The sequence below is a fragment of the Chiloscyllium punctatum genome, chromosome 34 (assembly GCF_047496795.1).
Source record: "Chiloscyllium punctatum isolate Juve2018m chromosome 34, sChiPun1.3, whole genome shotgun sequence".
Taxonomy (NCBI): domain Eukaryota; kingdom Metazoa; phylum Chordata; class Chondrichthyes; order Orectolobiformes; family Hemiscylliidae; genus Chiloscyllium; species Chiloscyllium punctatum.
Genome location: NC_092772.1, coordinates 46,247,174 through 46,259,076, shown reverse-complemented (window position 1 = coordinate 46,259,076; position 11,903 = coordinate 46,247,174).

The window sequence follows — 11,903 nt, the reverse complement described above, 5'->3', positions numbered from 1 at the left end:
GCCTTATCATGCAGTCCATGGCTCGTGGGTGTTTCTCCCATCCCAGCGGGAATGGGACCACCTGAGGGTTAGGGCGGGCACTCGTGCATGCGTAGCAATCACTCTTTTTCATGCTCCTCACAGTATATTTGACCCATTCCATCCAGGCATTCGCCTCCCCGTATCCCGTTTCTATTTCAAAGGTCTTTTCCAAATCCGTCGTCTCAATTATTCTAATCTTTTCCTGCTTATCAGTGGTGGATGAGCCCCCAGACCCAGCTTCAATGACCGTGATATACGTGCAGCACAGCTGCATTCCCCCCCCATCCTGCCTGGCCCCCAACTCTAATACCCAGTATTGTTCTATTAAGTCTCGCCTCGTTCTTTTCCAAGTTCTTTATGGTCTGATAGAGCGGATTGCACCGATTATGCCCACAATCTCGTCCAGGGGTGATGGGATCACGGACAACTGACACCATAGCCTGGACCCCGGGGGCTGGAGGCCTATTTAGGCCTTCCCTACCATGCAATTGTAATACTAACGTCTGACCCTGGAATCCCCTTTCTCTCTCTAGATTCTGCTTAGTTTGATTCAGTTGACTTTTAGTCCTACAGGGCACCAACTCACATAGGTCTAAGCTAAGTGTCTGTGTTGATTGGTTGGCAAGCACGGAGATGGTGAACCACTGACGGTCCTCTATTTGTTTCATCCGGAGGCCAAATTGGGTAACACGCACACTATGACCCAGCCCAAGGACAATGGCATAGCAAGTTAACAATACGATTGACTGCATTTTGTCGCGACACCCGTAGCCCGAGGGCACAGTTCCTTTAGACTCGCCAAAGTCCGATTAGTTCGTTCTCAGAGTCTCTGTTCCTTAGATGCCTTTGTCAGAGAGGTTCGTTCGTCCTCCGTCGGTTGTGGCACTGGTCCCTTGACTCGAGTGTAATGTGTCCAGCCCTTTTCGGCCGTACGGACAGCCGTTTCGGTCGTCAAAAGTACCAGGAAGGGACCGTCCCAAGTTGGTTCAAGGGTACGTTGCTTCCAGCTTTTAATCAGGACCCACTGACCCGGCTTGACGGTGTGCACCGCAAGCTCGAGGGGCGGCGTCTGTGCCAAAAGTCCCTGTTGGCGTAAACGAGATAGAGCAGACCCCAGAGCCACCACATATTTTTGCACAAACATATCCTGAGACTCAAATACAGGAGGTTCCCCCTTCGGCCCATGGAACGGGAGGCCAAATAACATTTCGAAAGGGGAGACGCCCAAATCCCGCCTTGGCTGGGTGCGAATTTGCAACAGGGCAAGGGGTAGGCATTTGGTCCAAGGCAGGCCGATTTCACTAGTGAGCTTGGTTAGCTGCTTTTTGATGGTCTGGTTCATTCTTTCGACCTTGCCCGAGGAGGAGGGATGCCAGGGGGTGTGTGCAAATCCCAGTCAATCCCCATTGCTTGCACTACATTCTGGAGGACGGTCGAGGTGAAGTGGCTCCCCTGGTCAGAGTCAATCGCGCGGGGTAGCCCAAATCGTGGGATGATTTGCTCGAGTAGAATCTTGCTAACCTGAGTTGCCGTTGCCGTGGTAGTGGGGAAAGCTTCCACCCATCCTGTCAGGTGATCTACCACTACTAATAGATACTTCAGTCGACCTATGGGGGGGAGCTCAGTGTAATCTACCTGGATATACTCAAACGGCCTATCGGCCGGACTCCTAACCCCTTGTCTTGCATGCTGCCGCAGCCCCCTTTTGTTAATCTTTCGACATGTTATACAATCTCCTGTGACCTGCTTGGCTACCGTGTACAGACCAGGGTGAGCATATCGGCGCAGGAAGGCATCACACAGTGCCTGGGCGCCCCAGTGACCCCCTTGGTGTAAACGGGCAATAATGTCCCGCGTCAACGGTCGATTTAGTAGCTGGCGGCTATCGGGTAAGGTCCACTTGCCTTCCCTATCCTTTGTACCCCCCAGAGACGCGAGAAGAGTTTCTTCTTTGTCAGTAAACGTGGGCACTTCGGTAATTTCGGATATCTGTGGAATCCTTACCAGGCAGTTTATTACTTCCTTCCCCATCCCAGCCAATTTTGCCTGTTCATCTGCCAATTGATTCCCCAGGGTCTCTATTTTATCGTCTTTCTGGTGTCCTTTCACATGTACTACAGCAATCTCTTGTGGCAGCAACAAATCCTCCAAGATCATGGCTACTAGTTCCTCGTGGACCAACTCCTTTCCTCTACTATTTATCATTCCCCTTTCTTTCCAGATCTTCCCAAAGGTGTGTACTACCCCAAAGGCATACTTAGAGTCAGTGTAGATTGTCCCGGCTATTCCCTTTAAATTCCTCAGAGCCCGGTGCAAGGCGTACAATTCGCACGTTTGTGCCGACCAGGCATTCGGTAGCCGTCCACTTTCCACTAATTCCCAACCAGTCTCACTAATGACTGCATAACCGTTGTGTCTCTTCCCATCTATCACTCGAGAGGACCCATCAATGTACCACCGCCTACCTGCATGTAAGGGGGTATCCCTCAGATCTTCCCTCACTTTACTCTGGTACTCTATTATGTCTGAACAGCAGTGTTCCAGTTCCTCCTCGCCTTCCCCTTTCCAAAGAAAGTCCGCCGGGTTCTGGCAGCCCCCGACTTCTATTCGGAGGTCTTCTCGGTCTAACAATATGACTTCATATTTCCGAATCCTCGAGTCAGTCAGCCACCTCCTGGCCTTCTGATTCAGGATAGTTCTAACCTGGTGGGGAGTAGTGACTGTCAAGGGGGCCCCGAAAGTCAACTTCCTGCTTTCCTCTACCAGCTTTGCCGTGGCTGCCACCGCTTGGACACACTCCGGCCACCCTCGGGAGACTGGATCCAGAATTTTTGACAGGAAAGCCACGGGCTTCCTTTTACCCCCCCAGTCCTGGGTCAATACTCCAAGAGCGGTTCCCTTTCTGGAGTTCACAAAGAGACGAAATGTCTTACTAAAATCCGGCAAGCTTAAAACAGGTGCGGCCATCAATTTTCCTTTTAGGATTTCAATTAACTTTTTCTCCTCCTCCTCCCATTTTATTCTGTTGGGTGCCTCCTCAATGAGTTTTAGGTACAAGTCTTTAGTAAGGGGGGCATAGTCGTCTATCCATAACCGACAATAGCCTAAGAGTCCCAAGAACTTCCGCAACTCCCTCTTGGTCGTTGGGAGGCCTAGTTCGATTATTGCCCGCACTCTTTCCAGACTTATTCGTTTCTGTCCCTGGCTTATCAAGTGTCCCAGGTACTTAACCTCTTTCTCGACATATTGGAGCTTCTTCTGACTCACTCTTAACCCCTTCTCAGCTAGGTAATTTAACAGGGCATTAGTCCCAAGTAGGACGTCCTCCTCCGCCGGTCCGGATAAAAGGAGATCGTCCACGTATTGTATAAGCTTAAGGGCCGGGGACAAGGTTAGTCCCTCCAATAATTGTTCCAGAATCTGCCCGAACAGAGTTGGGGACTCAGTGAATCCTTGGGGGAGTACGGTCCACCTGTACTGTTGTTTTCTGCCAGTATCAGGATCCTCCCATTCAAAAGCAAAAAGATCCCTACTGTCCTTGTCCAGGGGACACGCCCAGAAGGCATCCTTTAAGTCTATAACACTAAACCAGCCGTGGTCCGGGGGGATTCGCCCCAGAATAGTGTATGGGTTCGGTACCACAGGGTGCCGTACTTGGACAATTTTATTTACCTCCCTTAGGTCTTGGACCATTCGGTAGCTCCCATCCGACTTCCGGACCGGCAGGATGGGGGAATTGTATCGTGACATACAGGGCTCTACCAATCCATCTTTTATTAGGTCTTCCATAACTGTCTTCAGGCCCTGCCTCCCTTCCCAAGAGATGGGGTATTGGCGCACTCTGACGTCGGGGCTCTGGGGCTTTAATTTTACCTCCACAGGTCGAATTGCGAGTCCCCCCCCGGTTCCCTTTGGCGACCCAAACCCTAGGGTCTATCTCTGTCAATCGGGACTCACTAAGGTATGACATGGTAACGGCTAATTCTTCCTCTCTCACTTCTGCCCCGTCTCGCTTCTCTCCCTCTCCAACTTTTCTTCGACGTTCCTCTTTCCACCCCATAATCTCCCTCCCCCATTCCGGTGGACTTACAAGCTTCCTGTACGGCTGCCACCATCATTTTTCTCTTATGTTTCTCCCTTATTACATCCCTCTGAACGTACACCTTCTGTGCTTCCCGTAATAATTCTGCAACATCCTTTTCAGCCCAATCCTCCACTTTCTGTAATTTCTTCTGAATGTCAGGCCATGACTTAGTCACAAAGTGCACCTTAAGCATGCTCTTGCCTATTTCCCCATCGGGGTCTAAACCTGAATACTTTCGCATGGACTCCCGCAAACGGTCTAGAAACTCACTCGGGGATTCATCCTTTTTCTGTCCAACTTCAAATGCTTTTGCTAAATTCTGCTGTTTGGGCACGCAGGTTTGGATCCCCCTGATTATATTGCTTCTGAGGTCTGTCATATTGGCCCTTCCCCCCGCGTCGTTATGATCCCACCGGGGGTCCTCTAAGGGGTACTTCTGCTCTCCACGCTGAGGGCCGTCCTGATGCTCCCTATCCCAAATGGCCATTGCACTATTCCGGATCATAACAATTTCATCGTAATTAAATAGTATTCTCATCATGGCCTGCAGTTCAGCCCATGTGTATATACTGGGCCCCAGAAATTGGTCCAGTTGTATTCCCACACTGACGGGGTCGTCCAGTAGACGGGGTAGTTCATTACGGAGTTGCCGGATATCCCCAGAATTTAAAGGTTGTACTACGAACCCGGTCCGTTCGTTCCCAAACGGCACCTCTCGTAAGGGGTTCAGCTGTTCAATATTGTCACTCCTCCCAGCTCTCAATCCCTCTTCTCGACCTCTCCGCATCTCGAGTCGGACTGATTTCCTAGTGCCTGGGGTGAGTTCTGTGCCCCCTCCTGTGCCCCCCCCAGCAGTCCCTTCCTCACTGGTCGTAGCCTGCTGGGACTCGGAATTATCCGTCGCAGGAGGGAGGTCCGCGCTGGACGCCTGGTCGTGCGCGGGTGGTATATACGGGGGCGGGGAAGACGGTGGCAAACCGTCGGTGAGGATGTCCCAAGACTTCTGGGGCTTCCTCGGGTCTGTTTGGGGAATCAGAGGATAGAGACGCGTGGGACTCTCGCCGTCGCCCGCCAACCAGGCGGCGGCATATTTGCTCTCCTCTGGGTCAAACAGTTGTTTTCTGTTAACATATACATTTAGGATTTGACACACCCAGTCTTCATCAGACCCATACTCGGGCCAAACTACCGAGGGGGCGCGGATAGGTTCTTTGGTCCATATAAAACAACAATATTTTATCATGGTCTCTTTCTTTAAGTCCTTCGTTCTACTACTGTCCGTCCATAGACTTAACTTCCAACCTAATGGACTATCGGGGGGTATTTCTTTCCCATTTGCAGTCTTCCCTGACTTTTCCTTAGAAGTCTGATTTCCCATGGTTTATCTTCGGTCCTGGTCTTAAACGCCCAAAGCGTTTTCACAGATGACCGTCAAAACCACAATTTCCCGTGGTTTATCTTCAGTCCTGGTCTTAAACGCCCAAAGCGTTTTCACAGATGACCGTCAAAACCACGCGGCCAACAAGGAAGAACAAAAGAATCTCTTACCTTGATCCGTGCACGGAGTTGTCTGGCCTTTTTAAATGTGTGTACCCCCGTGTATAGTCACTAACCGGTCGTCCCAGCACTCGTCCGTGTGTTCCTTTTCCAGGATTCAAAATTATTTTTAAATGAGCCGGGTCACATCGTCTCTTGGCCGACGGCCAACGGACCAAGCCGATCAGTGAGAAGTATAAATATATACTAGACGCGTCTTTGTTGTAATCAGGCTTGATCCGTGAGCCGAAGAGACTGCCCCCCCCGGCAATAATTATTTCATCCCGGACGAGCCCCCAATTGTGCGAGATAAGTGGCTATCCAGCCCCATCTACGGCACTTTTCATTTCCCTTCCCAGGAACAAAGACACGGAGGAGTCAGTCCAAAACTTTTTCATTCAACTTTGCAAAGTCGGGTGCTGTTCCCAAAGGTACACACACACAAGCATAGTAATCTCCACACATTATATACATGTATATGTGGGCTGGGTTTACTACTGCTGCCTTGACCAACGAGTGCTCGGATTCCCCACTGTTTTCCTTATTTGGGTTCTGGTGCCTGCGATTATTTTGTTATTCACTTGGCCAATCAGTGTTTGAGCTTCCCATTCTTCCCTTATATGGATGATGTTGTACAACTGTGGTTAAGGGCGGCCTCTCAACTATCGAGGAAAGCTGTTACAACTGTTTCATTCATATAAACGTGGGGGAGGTCCGGCAACAGTTTCGAGTGTCTGCTTGTGTTTACTATGAGGTAGAAAAGACTAAAAGGCAGCTAACCGTCTACCCCCTACATGCTTGTGTTTACTATGAGGTAGAAAAGACTAAAAGGCAGCTAACCGTTTAAAAATTACACTACCCCCTACAATGGGAAGGTGCTGTGTGTGATGGGAAGGTGCTGTGTGTGATGGGGAGGTGCTGTGTGTGATGGGAAGGTGCTGTGTGTGATGGGAAGGTGCTGTGTGTGATGGGAAGGTGCTGTGTGTGATGGGGAGGTGCTGTGTGTGATGGGGAGGTGCTGTGTGTGATGGGAAGGTGCTGTGTGTGATGGGGTGGTGCTGTGTGTGATGGGAAGGTGCCGTGTGTGATGGGAAGGTGCTGTGTGTGATGGGAAGGTGCTGTGTGTGATGGGGAGGTGCTGTGTGTGATGGGGAGGTGCTGTGTGTGATGGAGAGGTGCTGTGTGTAATGGGAAGGTGCTGTGTGTGATGGGAAGGTGCTGTGTGTGATGGGGAGATGCTGTGTGTGATGGGAAGGTGATGGGAAGGTGCTGTGTGTGATGGGAAGGGGCTGTGTGTGATGGGAAGGTGCTGTGTGTGATGGGGAGGTGCTGTGTGTGATGGGAAGGTGCTGTGTGTGATGGGAAGGTGCTGTGTGTGATGGGAAGGTGATGGGAAGGTGCTGTGTGTGATGGGAAGGTGCTGTGTGTGATGGGAAGGTGCTGTGTGTGATGGGAAGGTGCCAGGTGTGATGGGAAGGTGCTGTGTGTGATGGAGAGGTGCTGTGTGTGATGGGAAGGTGCTGTGTGTGATGGGAAGGTGCTGTGTGTGATGGGAAGGTGATGGGAAGGTGCTGTGTGTGATGGGAAGGTGCTGTGTGTGATGGGAAGGTGCTGTGTGTGATGGGAAGGTGCCGGGTGTGATGGGAAGGTGCTGTGTGTGATGGAGAGGTGCTGTGTGTGATGGGAAGGTGATGGGAAGGTGCTGTGTGTGATGGGAAGGTGCTGTGTGTGATGGGAAGGTGCTGTGTGTGATGGGGAGGTGCTGTGTGTGATGGGAAGGTGCTGTGTGTTATGGGAAGGTGATGGGAAGGTGCTGTGTGTGATGGGAAGGTGCTGTGTGTGATGGGAAGGTGCTGTGTGTGATGGGGAGGTGCTGTGTGTGATGGAGAGGTGCTGTGTGTGATGGGCAGGTGCTGTGTGTGATGGGAAGGTGCTGTGTGTGATGGGAAGGTGCTGTGTGTGATGGGAAGGTGCCGTGTGTGATGGGAAGGTGCTGTGTGTGATGGGGAGGTGTTGTGTGTGATGGGAAGGTGCTGTGTGTGATGGGAAGGTGCTGTGTGTGATGGGAAGGTGCCGTGTGTGATGGGGAGGTGCTGTGTGTGATGGGAAGGTGATGGGAAGGTGCCGTGTGTGATGGGAAGGTGCCGTGTGTGATGGGAAGGTGCCGTGTGTGATGGGAAGGTGATGGGAAGGTGCTGTGCGTGATGGGAAGGTGCTGTGTGTGATGGGAAGGTGCTGTGTGTGATGGGAAGGTGCTGTGTGTGATGGGAAGGTGCTGTGTGTGATGGGGAGCTGCTGTGTGTGATCGGAAGGTGCTGTGTGTGATGGGAAGGTGCTGTGTGTGATGGGAATGTGATGGGAAGGTGCTGTGTGTGATGGGAAGGTGCCGTGTGTGATGGGAAGGTGCCGTGTGTGATGGGAAGGTGATGGGAAGGTGCCGTGTGTGATGGGAAGGTGCTGTGTGTGATGGGAAGGTGCTGTGTGTGATGGGGAGGTGCTGTGTGTGATGGGGAGGTGCTGTGTGTGATGGGAAGGTGATGGGAAGGTGCTGTGTGTGATGGGAAGGTGCCGTGTGTGATGGGAAGGTGCTGTGTGTGATGGGAAGGTGATGGGAAGGTGCTGTGTGTGATGGGAAGGTGCCGTGTGTGATGGGAAGGTGCTGTGTGTGATGGGAAGGTGCTGTGTGTGATGGGAATGTGCTGTGTGTGATGGGGAGATGCTGTGTGTGATGGGGAGGTGCTGTGTGTGATGGTGAGGTGCTGTGTGTGATGGGAAGGTGCTGTGTGTGATGGTGAGGTGCTGTGTGTGATGGTGAGGTGCTGTGTGTGATGGGAAGGTGCTGTGTGTGATGGGAAGGTGCTGTGTGTGATGGGGAGATGATGGGAAGGTGCAGTGTGTGATGGGAAGGTGCTGTGTGTGATGGTGAGGTGCTGTGTGTGATGGGAAGGTGCTGTGTGTGATGGGAAGGTGCTGTGTGTGATGGTGAGGTGCTGTGTGTGATGGGAAGGTGCTGTGTGTGATGGGGAGGTGATGGGAAGGTGCCGTGTGTGATGGGAAGGTGCTGTGTGTGATGGGAAGGTGCCGTGTGTGATGGGAAGGTGCTGTGTGTGATGGGGAGGTGATGGGAAGGTGCTGTGTGTGATGGGAAGGTGCTGTGTGTGATGGTGAGGTGCTGTGTGTGATGGGAAGGTGCTGTGTGTGATGGAGAGGTGCTGTGTGTGATGTGGAGGTGCTGTGTGTGATGGGAAGGTGCTGTGTGTGATGGGAAGGTGCTGTGTGTGATGGGAAGGTGCCGTGTGGGATGGGAAGGTGCTGTGTGTGATGGGAAGGTGCCGTGTGTGATAGGAAGGTGCCGTGTGTGATGGGAAGGTGCCGTGTGTGATGGGAAGGTGCTGTGTGTGATGGGAAGGTGCTGTGTGTGATGGGAAGGTGCTGTGTGTGATGGGGAGGTGCTGTGTGTGATGGGAAGGTGCTGTGTGTGATGGGGAGGTGCTGTGTGTGATGGGGAGGTGCTGTGTGTGATGGGAAGGTGCTGTGTGTGATGGGAGAGGTGATGGGAAGGTGCTGTGTGTGATGGGGAGGTGATGGGAAGGTGCTGTGTGTGATGGGAAGGTGATGGGAAGGTGCTGTGTGTGATGGGAAGGTGCTGTGTGTGATGGGAGAGGTGCTGTGTGTGATGGGAGAGGTGCTGTGTGTGATGGGAAGGTGATGTGTGTAATGGGAAGGTGATGGGAAGGTGCTGTGTGTGATGGGAAGGTGCTGTGTGTGTTGGGAGAGGTGCCGTGTGTGATGGGAGAGGTGCTGTGTGTGATGGGAAGGTGCTGTGTGTGATGGGAAGGTGCTGTGTGTGATGGGAAGGTGCCGTGTGTGATGGGAAGGTGCTGTGTGTGATGGGGAGGTGCTGTGTGTGATGGGAAGGTGCTGTGTGTGATGGGAAGGTGCTGTGTGTGATGGGAGAGGTGCCGTGTGTGATGGGAAGGTGCCGTGTGTGATGGGAAGGTGCTGTGTGTGATGGGGAGGTGCTGTGTGTGATGGGAAGGTGCTGTGTGTGATGGGGAGGTGCTGTGTGTGATGGGAGAGGTGCTGTGTGTGATGGGAGAGGTGCCGTGTGTGATGGGAAGGTGCTGTGTGTGATGGGAAGGTGCTGTGTGTGATGGGGAGGTGCTGTGTGTGATGTGAGAGGTGCTGTGTGTGATGGGAAGGTGCTGTGTGTGATGGGGAGGTGCTGTGTGTGATGGGAGAGGTGCTGTGTGTGATGGGAAGGTGCTGTGTGTGATGGGGAGGTGCTGTGTGTGATGGGAAGGTGCTGTGTGTGATGGGAAGGTGCTGTGGGTGATGGGAGAGGTGCTGTGTGTGATGGGAGAGGTGCCGTGTGTGATGGGAGAGGTGCTGTGTGTGATGGGAAGGTGCTGTGTGTGATGGGAAGGTGCTGTGTGTGATGGGAAGGTGCTGTGTGTGATGGGGAGGTGATGGGAAGGTGCTGTGTGTGATGGGAAGGTGCTGTGTGTGATGGGAAGGTGCTGTGTGTGATGGGAGAGGTGCTGTGTGTGATGGGAAGGTGCTGTGTGTGATGGGAAGGTGATGGGAAGGTGCTGTGTGTGATGGGAAGGTGCTGTGTGTGATGGGAAGGTGCTGTGTGTGATAGGAGAGGTGCCGTGTGTGATGGGAAGGTGCTGTGTGTGATGGGAAGGTGCTGTGTGTGATGGGAAGGTGCCGTGTGTGATGGGAGAGGTGCCGTGTGTGATGGGAAGGTGCTGTGTGTGATGGGAAGGTGCTGTGTGTGATGGGAGAGGTGCCGTGTGTGATGGGAGAGGAGCCGTGTGTGATGGGAAGGTGCCGTGTGTGATGGGAATGTGCCGTGTGTGATGGAGAGGTGCTGTGTGTGATGGGAAGGTGCTGTGTGTGATGGGGAGGTGATGGGAAGGTGCTGTGTGTGATGGGAAGGTGCTGTGTGTGATGGGAAGGTGCTGTGTGTGATGGAGAGGTGCTGTGTGTAATGGGAAGGTGCTGTGTGTGATGGGAAGGTGCTCTGTGTGATGGAGAGGTGCTGTGTGTGATGGGGAGGTGCTGTGTGTGATGGGAGGGTGCTGTGTGTGATGGGAAGGTGCCGTGTGTGATGGGAAGGTGCTGTGTGTGATGGGAAGGTGCTGTGTGTGATGGGGAGGTGCTGTGTGTGATGGGGAGGTGATGGGAAGGTGCTGTGTGTGATGGAGAAGTGTTGTGTGTGATGGGAAGGTGCTGTGTGTGATGGAGAGGTGCTGTGTGTGATGGGGAGGTGCTGTGTGTGATGGAGAGGTGCTGTGTGTGATGGGAAGGTGCTGTGTGTGATGGGAAGGTGCTGTGTGTGATGGGAGAGGTGCCGTGTGTGATGGGAAGGTGCTGTGTGTGATGGGAAGGTGCTGTGTGTGATGGGAAGGTGCTGTGTGTGATGGGAGAGGTGCCTTGTGTGATGGGAAGGTGCCGTGTGTGATGGGAGAGGTGCCGTGTGTGATGGGAAGGTGCTGTGTGTGATGGGAAGGTGCTGTGTGTGATGGGAAGGTGCTGTGTGTGATGGGAAGGTGCTGTGTGTGATGGAGAAGTGTTGTGTGTGATGGGAAGGTGCTGTGTGTGATGGAGAGGTGCTGTGTGTGATGGGGAGGTGCTGTGTGTGATGGAGAGGTGCTGTGTGTGATGGGAAGGTGCTGTGTGTGATGGGAAGGTGCTGTGTGTGATGGGAGAGGTGCCTTGTGTGATGGGAAGGTGCCGTGTGTGATGGGAGAGGTGCCGTGTGTGATGGGAAGGTGCTGTGTGTGATGGGAAGGTGCTGTGTGTGATGGGAAGGTGCTGTGAGTGATGGGAAGGTGCCGTGTGTGATGGGAAGGTGCTGTGAGTGATGGGAAGGTGCCGTGTGTGATGGGAAGGTGCTGTGTGTGATGGGAAGGTGCTGTGTGTGATGGGAAGGTGCTGTGTGTGATGGGAAGGTGATGGGAAGGTGCTGTGTGTGATGGGGAGGTGATGGGAAGGTGCTGTGTGTGATGGGAAGGTGCCGTGTGTGATGTGAAGGTGCTGTGTGTGATGGGAAGGTGATGGGAAGGTGCTGTGTGTGATGGGAAGGTGATGGGAAGGTGCTGTGTGTGATGGGAAGGTGCTGTGTGTGATGGGAAGGTGATGGGAAGGTGCTGTGTGTGATGGGAAGGTGCTGTGTGTGATGGGAAGGTGCTGTGTGTGATGGGAAGGTGATGGGAAGGTGCTGTGTGTGATGGGAAGGTACTGTGTGTGATGG